We start from the raw sequence: 12,981 nt of genomic DNA on the forward strand, positions 1-12,981 counted from the left end.
AGACAGCATGAGGATCAAAAAGACAAACCATACTACCTTACTCGCTGTTGATTTCTGAGACCAAGTCATTCCAGTAGCTATGGAAAAAGAGTACAATTTAATTTTTTTTTTAGATTGTACAGTACTTTTATATCTGAAGATTAGCTATTGAGTATCTGAGAAGTTAGAGATCTTTCTGAGATATAAATAACAGAAGGGCAAGCATTTGAAAGAGAATTATAGGAGAAATATATTTTTAAAAATCTATTTTATAATTTCACCTGAGATCACCTAAAAGTCAGTTAAATAGCTACAACTTGAAGGGCATAAATGCCAAGAATTTCCTGGCCTGGCTTTATCATGAGATCTTTTGTCAATCTGGCTACCCGAAGTCTTGTTCTTCGTGAGGATTTCCCTAGGGAATTGGCAACTCTGGCTCTTTTTTGCCTTTTTAAAAAATTCTCCATTGTCTATAATCATCCATGGCCACATATCTGATGGCCCTCTTCTGTTACAGAAGTTTTGGGAGCCTGGATGTTCTCTAGGTAAACTATCACAAACCATTGTTGATTAAACTTAGATGTTCTTCAAGCTGCACACTTCTCTAAGTGTTTAGTAGACTTTGGAATAATTTGCATTTAATTGATCACCATGTTCTAGAGCAAAAAAGTACACCTATCTTTAATTTTCAACCTATCCTTGTTTCAGAGGATAGCAAGTACTATGGTTTGATACTCTCAAAATGATTCGATATATTGTCTTCCTTTGTTTTGCTTGACATTATTTTAGAAAAAAATGTTTTTCAAATAAATGTAAACACAGATTTATGTTGAGCACAGATAATATCCACTTCTTTAATTAAAGAATAATGGAAACATTTTCTGGTGAACTGGTAGCATTTGCTCTGGAGGTGTTGTATTGTATCACAGATTTCTAATAACCTGAAGTGAATAAAGTTGGATTAATGGCTAGCTTGGTGTGGCTTATAGGATCTTCCCTGGCCTCAAATAGTAAGCCTGATCATCACACAAAGAGAAGACATGGGAAGAAGTGGAGGGTTTATTTATATGAGAATTTTGATGACAATTGGAGTAGAGTATAAGCAGGGATGCTTAAGGCTCTTGTTCATGGTTTGTGAGAAGAAGAGGAAGAAGATGAAGAGGAAGAAATAAGCAAGGCTCCTCCACTTTGTATGAAACACAGCACTAATTGAGAATTAAGGGTTTCTGTCAGAAACTGCAACTGGATAAACAGAATAAACAGAAAGCATGAGAGTTATGAGAAAAGAATGATTTTTCAGCTGGTTCCGTGGATGCCTAGTGGAAAAAGATGAAACCCAGAAGACATGGCGTTATCCATGAGAGAAATGTGAGTGTCTTCAAGGGAAAGGAGCTCAGCAATGAATAAGTAACAAGTCTTTCCTCCCACTTCAAAATACGTGGGAGGGGCACTTGGCATGGGCATGTTAATGTTACTGTGATCCCATTAGCACTCCCAGAATGGTGAGGTCTGGTGAAAAAATAAGATGACATAAAGACTTATGTGGAGAAAGACATGGCTACATGGCCGAGGAAATGTGGGCAATGCTGTTACTATAGCTGAAGAAACCATCATATGATAATGGAGACCGAGAATTAAAGGGAGTATTTACCTGAGAAAAAACAAAAACACATTAAAGACCTAGATGTACAATTTACTTTAAATGAATGCTTTATAGCTATGTGTATTTGGATTTAACAAGCATATGATAGTAGTCACTATATTATTTTTAGCAAAATGGCCCTTTATTTCATTTTATTTAACCTATTACCATTCTTATCTTTATTTAGTTGATTTGCTCCTTCTTTTCTCATCATTAATGTTCAAGTATATATTTTATATTTTGTTAGCATGATTTCCCTGAGCATCTTTATTGTCATACGTACATATCTATTCTTAAATAAAGTAATTACATGCCTTGGTGATATAGTACATTTTAAACTAATTCTATTACTCTTTGAAAACATTGCATTACCTGCTTTTATCAACATTCACCATTATAAAATAATGAAAACACAAGAATTTAGGGTTGTGTAGATAAAAGGAGATTCTTGATTTTTTAATATGTATATACGTAGGTATTTTGATTCTAAATCTTATAGTTTTAGATTTTTGATGCATGTCCTAATTACGTACCATGATTTAAACTTAGAATTATTGATGTCTGTGTACAGCGTTGCTCACCTCTTCTGCCATTTGTGGATTTTGTACTTAGATACCATTACCATCAATCATTGACACTTCTTTTGTCAAAAATTGTTAAATAAACTTTCCATAAATTGGGATATATTCATCAGGTGTTAGTGAATAATTATCATTTGTAAATAATTTCATAGCATAGTAAATAATTTCTTCTAGCTCTAATTAAATGAAATTAAGCATTCTTGAAAATCCACATACTTAGGATAGAAGTATAGGGGCTGCTTAAGGCATTATGTCTGAAAAATGAAAAAGATTTCTAACTTTGAAGGAATCTTTGTAATCTTCCCTACAGAGTTAGCGGTTTTGAATTTCACATAGAGATGAAAATTGTAGCTTTCACATACCTAACACAAAACAACAACAACACAATAAAACAAACAATAAAAACAACATCAAATACCTATATTACTGCCTTCACTATTCAAAAGATAAATGCATGAATTTAACGGACTGTTGATATTGACTAAAGCTATTTTTGGAAATAAACAAATACATTTAGAACTGGTATATTTTAAAACTTACTGAAGTATGGAATGTCCATTGCAAATTGCTTGTTCCACTTTCTCAGTGATATATAAATATTTCTGAGGATCTATCACTAAAACATATTTTTGAATCCATCTCCCTTGATAAAACCTGAATTCAGGCTTCCTCATTGCTCAACTTGCTAATTTCATTAGCTTCTTAGTTGGGTTCCCCACTGCCATAACGCGGCTCTCTAGTCCACTCTTCACCCAGACACCAAAGAAATCTTTAAAAAATGTGAATCACATCAAGTCATACTCCTGCATAAAAACTTTCCCATTGCATTGTAAAACAAACAAATATTCAAATTAACTCCTTAGCACATTCTATTAGTTTGTGACTGCTACCGTTAGCAAAGTACCACAGACTGGGTGACTTAAACAAAAGAAATTTATTTGCTCATAGTCCTGGAGGCTGGAAGTCCGAGATCAAGATACCAGCAGAGTTGGTTTCCCTTGAGTCCTCTGTCCTTGACTTGCAGATGGTCACCCTCTTGATGTCTCTTTACAGGGTCATCCCTCTGTGCACAAGTGTCCTTGGTGTCTCTTCTTGTCTTATAAGGACACCTGTCATGTTGGTTTAGAGCCTGACCCTAACACAATGGCCTCATTTTAATTTACTCACCTCTTTAAAGTCCTTATCTCCAAATACAGTAACATTCTGAGCTACTGGGACTTGGGTGTTCAACATATGGATTTTTAGGGTACACAACTCAGCCTATAACACGTCTTGTTGGAGTCTGTATTAATCAATTCCTACTTAACATCTCCAACTGCATCTCATGTCACTCACCCACCTTCACTCTGCCTTGCACATAGATTTTCTTTCAGTTCATAGAACATTTTCTTTCTTTCTTATCTGATGATCCTTACATGTGCTGTTCCTTTTTCTTTTCTTGGCTATCTCTTTCTAAGATTTTTCATCTTATTTTACATGTTATTTCTTCTTAAAGGTTTATCCTGAATGCATAATCTCAAAAAAAGGGTCTACTTCTCTGTTTATTTTTACTGTAGCAAACTGTTTATTTTCTATGTAGTTCTTATAATATGTTGTAACCAATGGTTTACTTACTAGTTTAATAATCCGACGTCCAAGGATCCTGACTATTTCATTCACCCCTGTATAATCAACACTCAAAACAATGCCTGGTCCCCAATAAGCATTCAATAATCATGTATAGAATGAATGATGAAAAACCGTTCATGAATTTTGACACTACAACAAATAATACATCATAGTCAGTCAAATGCAATTTCCATTCTAAATTTATTTCTATTTGATAATTTATATTCATGATGGTTGCAGCATTTTAACGTTGTATATACAAGCAAAGAATCAAAATATAAAAAAATTTAGTGAAGTAATAATTTTATGTTGGATCCTACTTTTCTTATTAAACTTGCTTATTTTCTTAAATGACTATGTCATTTAAAGTATTCCTTGCCATGAAAAAAGAATGCTAAAAATACACCTTAAGATATGTTTCATTATCCGGATCAGGGCTGAAATTTTTAGGATTTAGTAGTACAACTGGCCTATGCATATAAATTGAGCATGCCTATGCCCCCTTATTCATACTCACTAAATATGTAGAGATTGAAATAAATTGTGTAAATCATTAAATATTGATATGCCTTCTAATCTTACCAAATTATATCTACGTCAGTGAAGTAACTAAAAGAGAGTAAATGAACAAAGACTTTATCTCTTTTAAGTTGAATACCCAATGTTTTAATAAAAGAGATATAAAATATATTCATGCTCTGCCTGGATGCTTTCTCAAAACCTATTTGCTTTTGGGACATTATGGTAATGGAAGTATAAATTCCGTAGTAGTATTTCATGTTTTAATTAATGTATAAACAAAGTAGAAGTCATTTTAACAACGCTATTGTGATGTCCAACATGAATACACTGCGTTTCTTTCTTCATTCATAGGATTTAGAAAGAAGATGGTTACAGGTTACAGGGCAGTATTTTGGGACATAGTAATAATGAGAAAAATTAAGGTGTACAAGAAAAAACAGGAAAGGTAAGGATGAGGAGAGAGAGTTAATTAGATTATCCTCTTCCTTTAGTGCTTTATTGTCTAGGAACTAATTTTCAGAGAAAAATCATTTGGTCAAAATTTCATAGGCAAACAGTAGAAAGAACATTATTATTTTTTTAAATTAATAGACCTTATTTTTTAGGAAATTTTAAATTCAAGTAAAAATAAACCAAGAAGTACAAAGATTACTGTATACCCTACACACACACACACACACACACAGAGTTTCACTTATTATTAGCATCTATTAACAAGTAATGAACAATTACTGATACACCATTATTAACTAACATCTATAATTTACATTAAGATTTCTTTGTGTTGTATAGTTCTATAAGTTTTGGCAAATGCAAAATGTCATGAATTCACCCTTACAATATCATACAGAAGAGTTTCAACTGAATTGGGTAAATGCCTAGAAGAGTGATTGCTGGGTCATACAGTGAGACTATGTTTAGCTTTGCAGGAAACTAGAAAACTGTCTTTCAAAGTGGCTGTATCATTTTGCATTCCCACCAGCAATGAATGAGATCCTGTTGCTCTGCGTCTTCATCCGCATCTGATTGGGTTTTGGATTTCAGACATTCTAATAGGTGTGTGGTGGCACCTCATTGTTACTTTAATTTTCAGTTCTCTAATGATATATGATGCTGAATATCTTTTAATATATTTATTTACCATCTGTATGTCTTCTTTGGTGTGGTATCTGTTCAGATCTTCTGCCTTTTTTTTAATCGGTTATTTGTTTTCTTATCGTTGAGTTTTAAGAGTTCTTTGTTTTGGATACTAGTGATTTATCAGACATGGTATCAGACATTTTCAATTTAAGCATATGATCATTTTTGAATTAATCTTTGTGAAAAGTGTAAGTAGTTTAGTGCCTACATTGATTTATTTTTTTTGGCATATAAATGTACGTTATTTCAGCACCATTTTTAAAAGATAATTTATTATGGTAATATATATAATATATATTTATATACATTTAATGGTATATATATTTAATGATATATATATCATAAAATGTGTCATTTTAACAATTTTTAAATGTATGATTCAGTGACATTATTTTCACATTGCTGTGCAATGATCATCACTATCTATTTTCAAACCTTAATACTCCAAGAGAAACTCCATACTCATTGAGCAATAACTCCCAATTCCTCCCTCTTCCTAATCCATGATAACCTCTAATCTACTTTATAACTCTAGGAAATTGCCTAATACAGATATATCACATAAGTGGAATCCTACAATATCTGCTCTTTTATGTCTGGCTTATCTACCTTAGCATAATGTTTTAAAGATATATTCATGTTGTAGCATGTGTAAGAACTTCATTCCTTTGTATTACTGAATAATATTCCATTGTATGTATACACTACATTTTGGCTTTTTCATTCGTCAGTGGATGGACACTTGGGTTGTTTCTAGCTTTTGGCTCTTGCAAATAATGCTGCTATGAGCATTGGTGAAAAATATATCTATTTGAGTCCCTGATTTCAGTTTTTTTGTGTATATATCAAGGAATGGAATTGCTGGATCATGTGGTAGTTTTATATTCAACTTTTGAGGAACAGAAAACCTTCTTCTGGTTGCACCATTTTACCTTTCCACCAGGAATGTACAAGGTTCCAATTTCTCCATGTCCTTGCTAAAACTTTTCTTTTTTTCTGTTAATTATACCCACTCTATTAGGTGGGAAGTGACATCTCATTGTGATTTTGATTTGCATTTCACTAGAAAAAGATACTCTACCTTCAAAATCAAATATAAAACTGACGCCTGACTTTTGTAAGTTAAACTTGGGTCAATACTCCATTTATCTCTTTGTTTTCATAAGCACCAACTCTAACCCAAAACCTGTCAAAGAAGTTCATGCTCCTGGTATTGGTGTTAGCTCGTATCTGTACCTAAAAGTCTTTGAAATACTTGGTTATCCCCTTCTCCCTTGTGCACCGTTACCCTTCCAAATAGGTACAAATACCTTTGCAGAGAATTGAAGACTATGTCCTGAAATTTCTTGCGTGTTTTTTGGCCCTATTCAATGGGACCAAGCTTCCAGACATTGGGTTTGTATCTATGAAGTGGCTCTGACCACAACATTGAGCAAGAGACCAAAATTTTCCACTAGGGTGGCTGATAATATTTTTCAATTTTTCTTATTCTACAAGTTAAGCAAAACTTTAGCCATTTGACCAACTATCTTGGCCCTGAAAATTGATTTACTAATCAATGCCAGAGCTCCCGCTAAGTCAAGGCCTCCTGAATGCCACTTCCTCACTGCTTAAATTATGCCACTTTGCCTAGTTAAAGAGACAATTGGCCTCTGCAATCTGAGATCCCAGGACCCCCACTAATATCAAGCATTCCAACTCCATGTGAGCAGCCTCCTTTGTCATTCTGATCTCCAAAGAACAAGTACTACCAAGCTTCTCAAAGAAACAATTGTCCCCATCACCAGGGCATTTCCAATGGCATCAATCTACTAATATTCTTCTAGCATATTTTTTTCTTTTTCCTATATCTAATGATGTCTTCCTGTTTTTATGCAAATATGATTAGAACTTAGCATAGATCATTGTCAGACTGAGAAACATTTTTTTAAAAAAATAATTTCAAAAGAATACTAAATTTTCTAATAGCAAGAGATTATGATGTGATTTTGAACTCATTCCTTTCTATCTGATAACTGATTCAAAAGTGATGTCACTATTAGAATACTCACATAATGTTGATTTGAGAGGCTCTATTGTCTTACACTGGTAGTCTAGTGGTTAAGATTTGTCACTCTCACTGCTGCAGTTCGGTTTGTTTCCTGGTCCGGGAATCACACCATCCATCTGTCAGTTGTCATAATGTGGCACTGAGTGTTGCTGTGATGCTGAAATTTATGCCACCAGTATTTCAAATACCAGCAGGGTCACCCATGGGTGGATAGGTTTCAGCAGAGCTTTCAGACTCAGACAGACTAGGAAGAATGACCTGGACACCCACTTCTGAAAAAACTGGACATGAAAAACTGAAGCATTGTCTGGTATAGCACCAGAAGGTGAGAGGATGGTGCAAAAAGACGGGACAGGGTTCTGCTCTGCTATACACAGGGTCACTAGAAGTTGGAATTGACTCGATGGCACCGACAACAAATTGTCCTGAATTTATAAATCTTTTATAAAAGATACTGTAAGTTCAGGAGTCTTTTTCTGACTAGATTGTTTACTTTCCTTAATTTCATTTTGACAGATACTGTGCATGTAACCTCAACAATACCTATTTCTTGCCACTACTGTAGTTTGTTGAGACTTGTCTCAAAGAAGTACAGTTGGAAGGATATGTTTTACCATTAAAATACATTTTGCTCTTGCTTGCTCTAGGAGCTTTCTGAAAAATTGTGTCTGTTGTAAACTGAATAACATTGAAGATTTTGGTAGCTAATTGTCCTTTCTTTTGGGATTTTATCTGTGCTCTTTGGAAATAACCTCTACAGAAAAAGAGTTAGCTAATTTGACTTCTTGTGAATACTATTTGCACACAAATCAAATATTCCAGCTTCAAATATATCTTTTCCTTATTTCATTTGTTTAGTTTAGGCTGAAATGTAGTCATCCATTGGAACAAATTTATGCCCTAAAAAGCATAGCTACATGAAGCTAACACAATTTTGCCATAGAAACAAATGGAAATTTATACGACGTCATTTTCAAGTTATTTAAGGTGTATTTGCTTAGTATAGAAGACAATTGTTTTGCTAATTAACATAGTTACTATTTCTTGAGACTCTTTTCTTTTAGTTATTACATGTATTCTTTCTCATATATGCTTCTATTGCCCTTTTTTAATCTTAAATACACATGTAAGCTGCTTTTTTAAAAAAATAAAACCATTCTAAAATCTAAACTATTAGTCTATGCAATGCTTTTCAACAAATATGAAGTGTAAGCTAATGAATGCTTTGCTTTCTTGCTTAAGTTTTGCACTGAAATATATTCAGAACTCTTCCATCAAATACAAATTAGAGGAGAAATTCAGTGAAAAATAATTGCTGATCAAAACTTTAGAAATCATACTTTGATTTTTTTTTTCTCGGGAGAGGAGGACATTTAACTGATAGATTTAACTGAAATAATATCTTGTTCTAATGGATTCTGAGTCAAAACAAATCTAACTATTATTTTAAGGCATTTTATTATTCGCTATGGTATTTTTCTTCTTGCTTATTTATGAATGTAGAAATTTGAATTTGTGTTTATGGATACACTTTATTCAATAATATAAAAAATATTGATGTGTAGAAGAAGCACATAAGTAGCAGTTGGAAAATTATAAGGTACTAACTAATAAACCTAGTAAAAGTGGTAATTCGAATCTCACAACAAAAATTTCTCATCAAATGGTTTTGTTCTTTGAAAATCCTTGGGATTTATTTATATAAAATACTCTTTCAGTCAGTGTTCCAGTTTATTTTTTGATGATCCACACTAGCTTCCTGAACTAATTTTGCTGAGAAACTACTATTGCAAAGGCAGTATTCACCAAACCATGGCTCTTCATCCTTTTTTTAATTTTGTCAAAAACTTGCCCTTAATAAAAAAAATTAAACTGTGATGAAAAACCATACCTATTGTACTACTTCTCTTACTACAGGTTTTTATACCACTGAGGAAAATATTCAAATGCTTTATGGTTCTATTTTAATATTTGTAATACAGGAATGATACAAATCTGAAGTGGTTTGCTGATAAATGTCTAAAATCTGGCTCTTGATTGGGGGAGAGCGATTTGTAGTGTTTGGCAATTTGGTGGTATAAATGACATTACTGAAAGGAGAAGTGGAGAGAGATATATAGAGTAGGCTCTTGCAAGTTGTACAAGAGGCCTCCAGCATCACTCTGTTCCTCAAAGGGGAATTGTGAGGGGAACATATAATAATTTTTCTTAAAGAATTTTGCATATAATGGTGTTACACAATTTATTATAATTTAGACACTCTACAGCTCTAAATTATAGACCCTTTTAATCCTGATTATTCATGGATTTGCTTACTTGTTGATACTACAGCTTGAAAGGCCCCCCTTGCTGTGTTTTCTTAGGACATCATTCAGCTTTCGTGAGGCAGCTTATTGGTACTGATAGGGATAGCAGAAATAGGGAAGAGTTGAGTAACTGTAATGGAAATGAAGTTAACAAATTTCTGCTAATGAAGGATCATGTATAACCTCAAGACAGCACAACAAAAGACGTAAGGCAGATCTGCTCTTACATTAAGAATTGCATCATATAAAAATGAAAACTAGGACAGGTATAGAATATAAAGTTTAATATAATACTTTGGCTTTACCCAATTATGCCACTGGGTTAAACATTGTATGTTCCTTTTTCATCTGGCTAGGCCTGACTTCAGAAGCACAGAGAGTTGGAAAGGAAACATGAACATGTAGTGGGAGAGAACAAGGAAATTTGAAACTTGTAATACAAAGCTGGAACCTGTGTTGGTCTCTCACTGCCTCTAAGCTGCCAATGTTGGTGATACAGATGACCTGCAGGAGAAGTTGGATACTTTCATCATGAACTAATTATGCACCTGGTCCAGGAGTTGGAGAAGCCAAAGGAGGAGATGAGGGTTCTTGGAGGAGCTATGGACACAGATGTTGTTGCAAACCAACAGAGTGAGCTCGCATTTCAGCAAAATTTTATGAGCAACAACAGGATCTGGTGACTGTACCTACCTTCCTAATATGGTTGCTGCTTCACTTCTGTCTTCTAAAGCTCATGCAAGTTCACTTGGCACAGGTTCACCAAGAACAATATATGGAAGGGAATTCTTTGAGAAGAAACATTTACCTAAAAGTTTCTCAGAATGTAAGTAGCTATCAAATGATCTTGTTCATTGATAACATTCTGACAAGAAGGATAAGGGATAGGAAGCAATGTTAAAATCCCAAATTGTGACATGGTTTGTAAGGGTAGTGTGACCACAAGTCAGATGCCAGACTGCTGTAATCCTTAGGCTTTTGATCCTGTCCACCGATCACAATTGAGTGTCTTGATATCCACCAGTGTGCTTCTCCTATCCCAGCTTCCAGAATCAACTTTAACCTAAGGCACTCGGTTCTTAATTCTTTCCAGATCAGCAGTCCTTGAGAAGTCCTGCACTAAATCTCTACCCAAATAATGATGATCGTGATTAATGGAATCAAGTAGATTTTCTTCTCTTGAGTAGAATAAGATATAAGTTAGTCATTTACTTAATTTTTAATGGAGAAAGAAGCTAAAAGTCACAAAGAGAATGCAATGAGAAAGCAATAGAAGCCTTGAACAAGTGGAATCCGTTAGTAAACAGAAATAATGAGAAAGCAGAAGATTTAGGAAGGGAGAATACTCTTGATTGTTAACTGTAATTCATAGATTATCTGCTAAGCAACTATTGCTTTTATCTGCGTGTTTAGAGCAGAAGGTACATGTATCACGAATAGGCATTACAAACAAATGGCTAATTTAAGGCTTTGTGAATCTTTGGGGTCTCATGTGTTTTATGAGTGCTTGATGCATACCCGGCTCTTTTATTCTTCACTATGTTCAGCATGCATATAAGGTACTTATTTTAACTTTTTCTAGTATATTTTATAAGCTGTTTTATTCTATTCATTGTGTCTCCTATTTTCTATTGTAGAATTGAATAGTCTTTAAATAATACAGCAAAGATATATTGCAAACATATTAGATTTTTTTTGTGTGTGTGAGGAAGATCAGCCCTGAGCTAACATCCATGCCAATCCTCCCCTTTTGGCTGAGGAAGACTGGCACTGGGCTAACACCTGTGCCCATCTTCCTCCACTTTATATGGGACGTCACCACAGCATGGCCTGACAAGCGGCACGTCAGCGCCCGCTGGGGATAGGAACCCGGGCTGCCAGCAGCGGAGAACGTGCACTTAACTGCTATGCCACGGGGCTGGCCCCTAGTTTTTTTACTATTTCACACAAATTATATATTAAAAGACATTTTTTTCACCAGAGAAGAAAAGAGTATTTAAAAAGCACAAAAATATATTTAGTTCTTCGTCATACTAAACATGGTGTTAAGAGAATGCTTTATTTTAAAGACTATATTTAAAAGTGGGGAAGTGGAGAGGCATTTCCAGAATGGTAGAGGAAGGGCCTGTGTAAAGCCACTTTTCCATAAAAGCAATTAGAGCCCTAGTAGAATTGTCAAAATCAACATTTTCAGACCTCTGAAAATTAATCAAAGGATTTAAACAGTCTGAGGAGTGTTTCTTCAAGAAAAGTAGCTGACTCCCAGTAGGAATAGAAAGCTTTGTGGCATTTTAACTTGATTCATTACCATTCCCCTCTCTCCAGATCTGTGTTAGCCTTTAAAAAGCAGCGGGCTCACACCCAGGGCAACTGCGAAAACAACAGCCTAACCGCCACTGAAGGTGACAGAGTGGCTTTGTAGTTGCCCAAAATCCCCATCCCCAAATAGCGATTTAATCTGTCTGGAATCACTCTGAAAAAAAAAAAAAAAACCCATTCACAAGAATTGTCTTTACTTAACTTGAATCAGAGCTCCTTCAATGAGAAATCCTATTACCAAAGCATTTGCTGAAAATAATTAGCCTGAAATTATTTAACATTGCAACTGCCCTAGATGGTGATACTATTTTTTGCAAACAAAAGGCTGGCTACAATACTTAAAAGGAAAATTTAGAGAATGAGATGTCTATAGTGGGCCTTGGAAAGCTCTGAAATATTCTTTGGGTTGTAGAAGGCTAAATGTATGCGCAGACTGTGCTCATGACCAGCAAAGACCTGAGAAAGCCCTAATCTCTTACGTCTGGCTGACCTTGAGACTCTTGGCAAGCAAGAAGTGGAGACTGAGGTAGGGCTGCAGACTGCTGGAGCCTTGTGCCACACCACAAACACACAGAGCCCCTCAGCAAAGAGTGGGACATGTATGGGCAAAGGCATTTGATCATTAGCTAATGAATAACATGACCAAGTGGAAACTTCAGAATCTGCACATGACGGAAAATACAAACATTACTGAGCAAGTCCAGGAAAATCATTAAAAAAACAAGTAGCAAAAATAACAACACAAATAACAATAACAACAAACTTTTTTGATAGATTATTCTAACTTCCAGAGTTGCCAAATTTTTTTAATGTCCAGTTTTCAACAACAGCAAA

The 12,981-nt window shown here is 34.6% G+C and overlaps 1 long non-coding RNA gene across 1 annotated transcript in view; it reads left to right on the forward strand.

Moving 5' to 3' along the window:
• Positions 1-11,488, forward strand: part of LOC131409643 (uncharacterized) — a 40,737-nt gene extending 29,249 nt beyond the window's left edge. Inside the window, exon 3 of the long non-coding RNA XR_009220970.1 lies at positions 10,185-11,488. This is a non-coding gene — a long non-coding RNA (uncharacterized LOC131409643). The remainder of the gene's footprint in view (positions 1-10,184) is intronic.
• The last annotated feature ends 1,493 nt before the right edge of the window (positions 11,489-12,981 follow it).

Source organism: Diceros bicornis, chromosome 8, assembly GCF_020826845.1.
Source record: "Diceros bicornis minor isolate mBicDic1 chromosome 8, mDicBic1.mat.cur, whole genome shotgun sequence".
Lineage (NCBI taxonomy): Eukaryota > Metazoa > Chordata > Mammalia > Perissodactyla > Rhinocerotidae > Diceros > Diceros bicornis.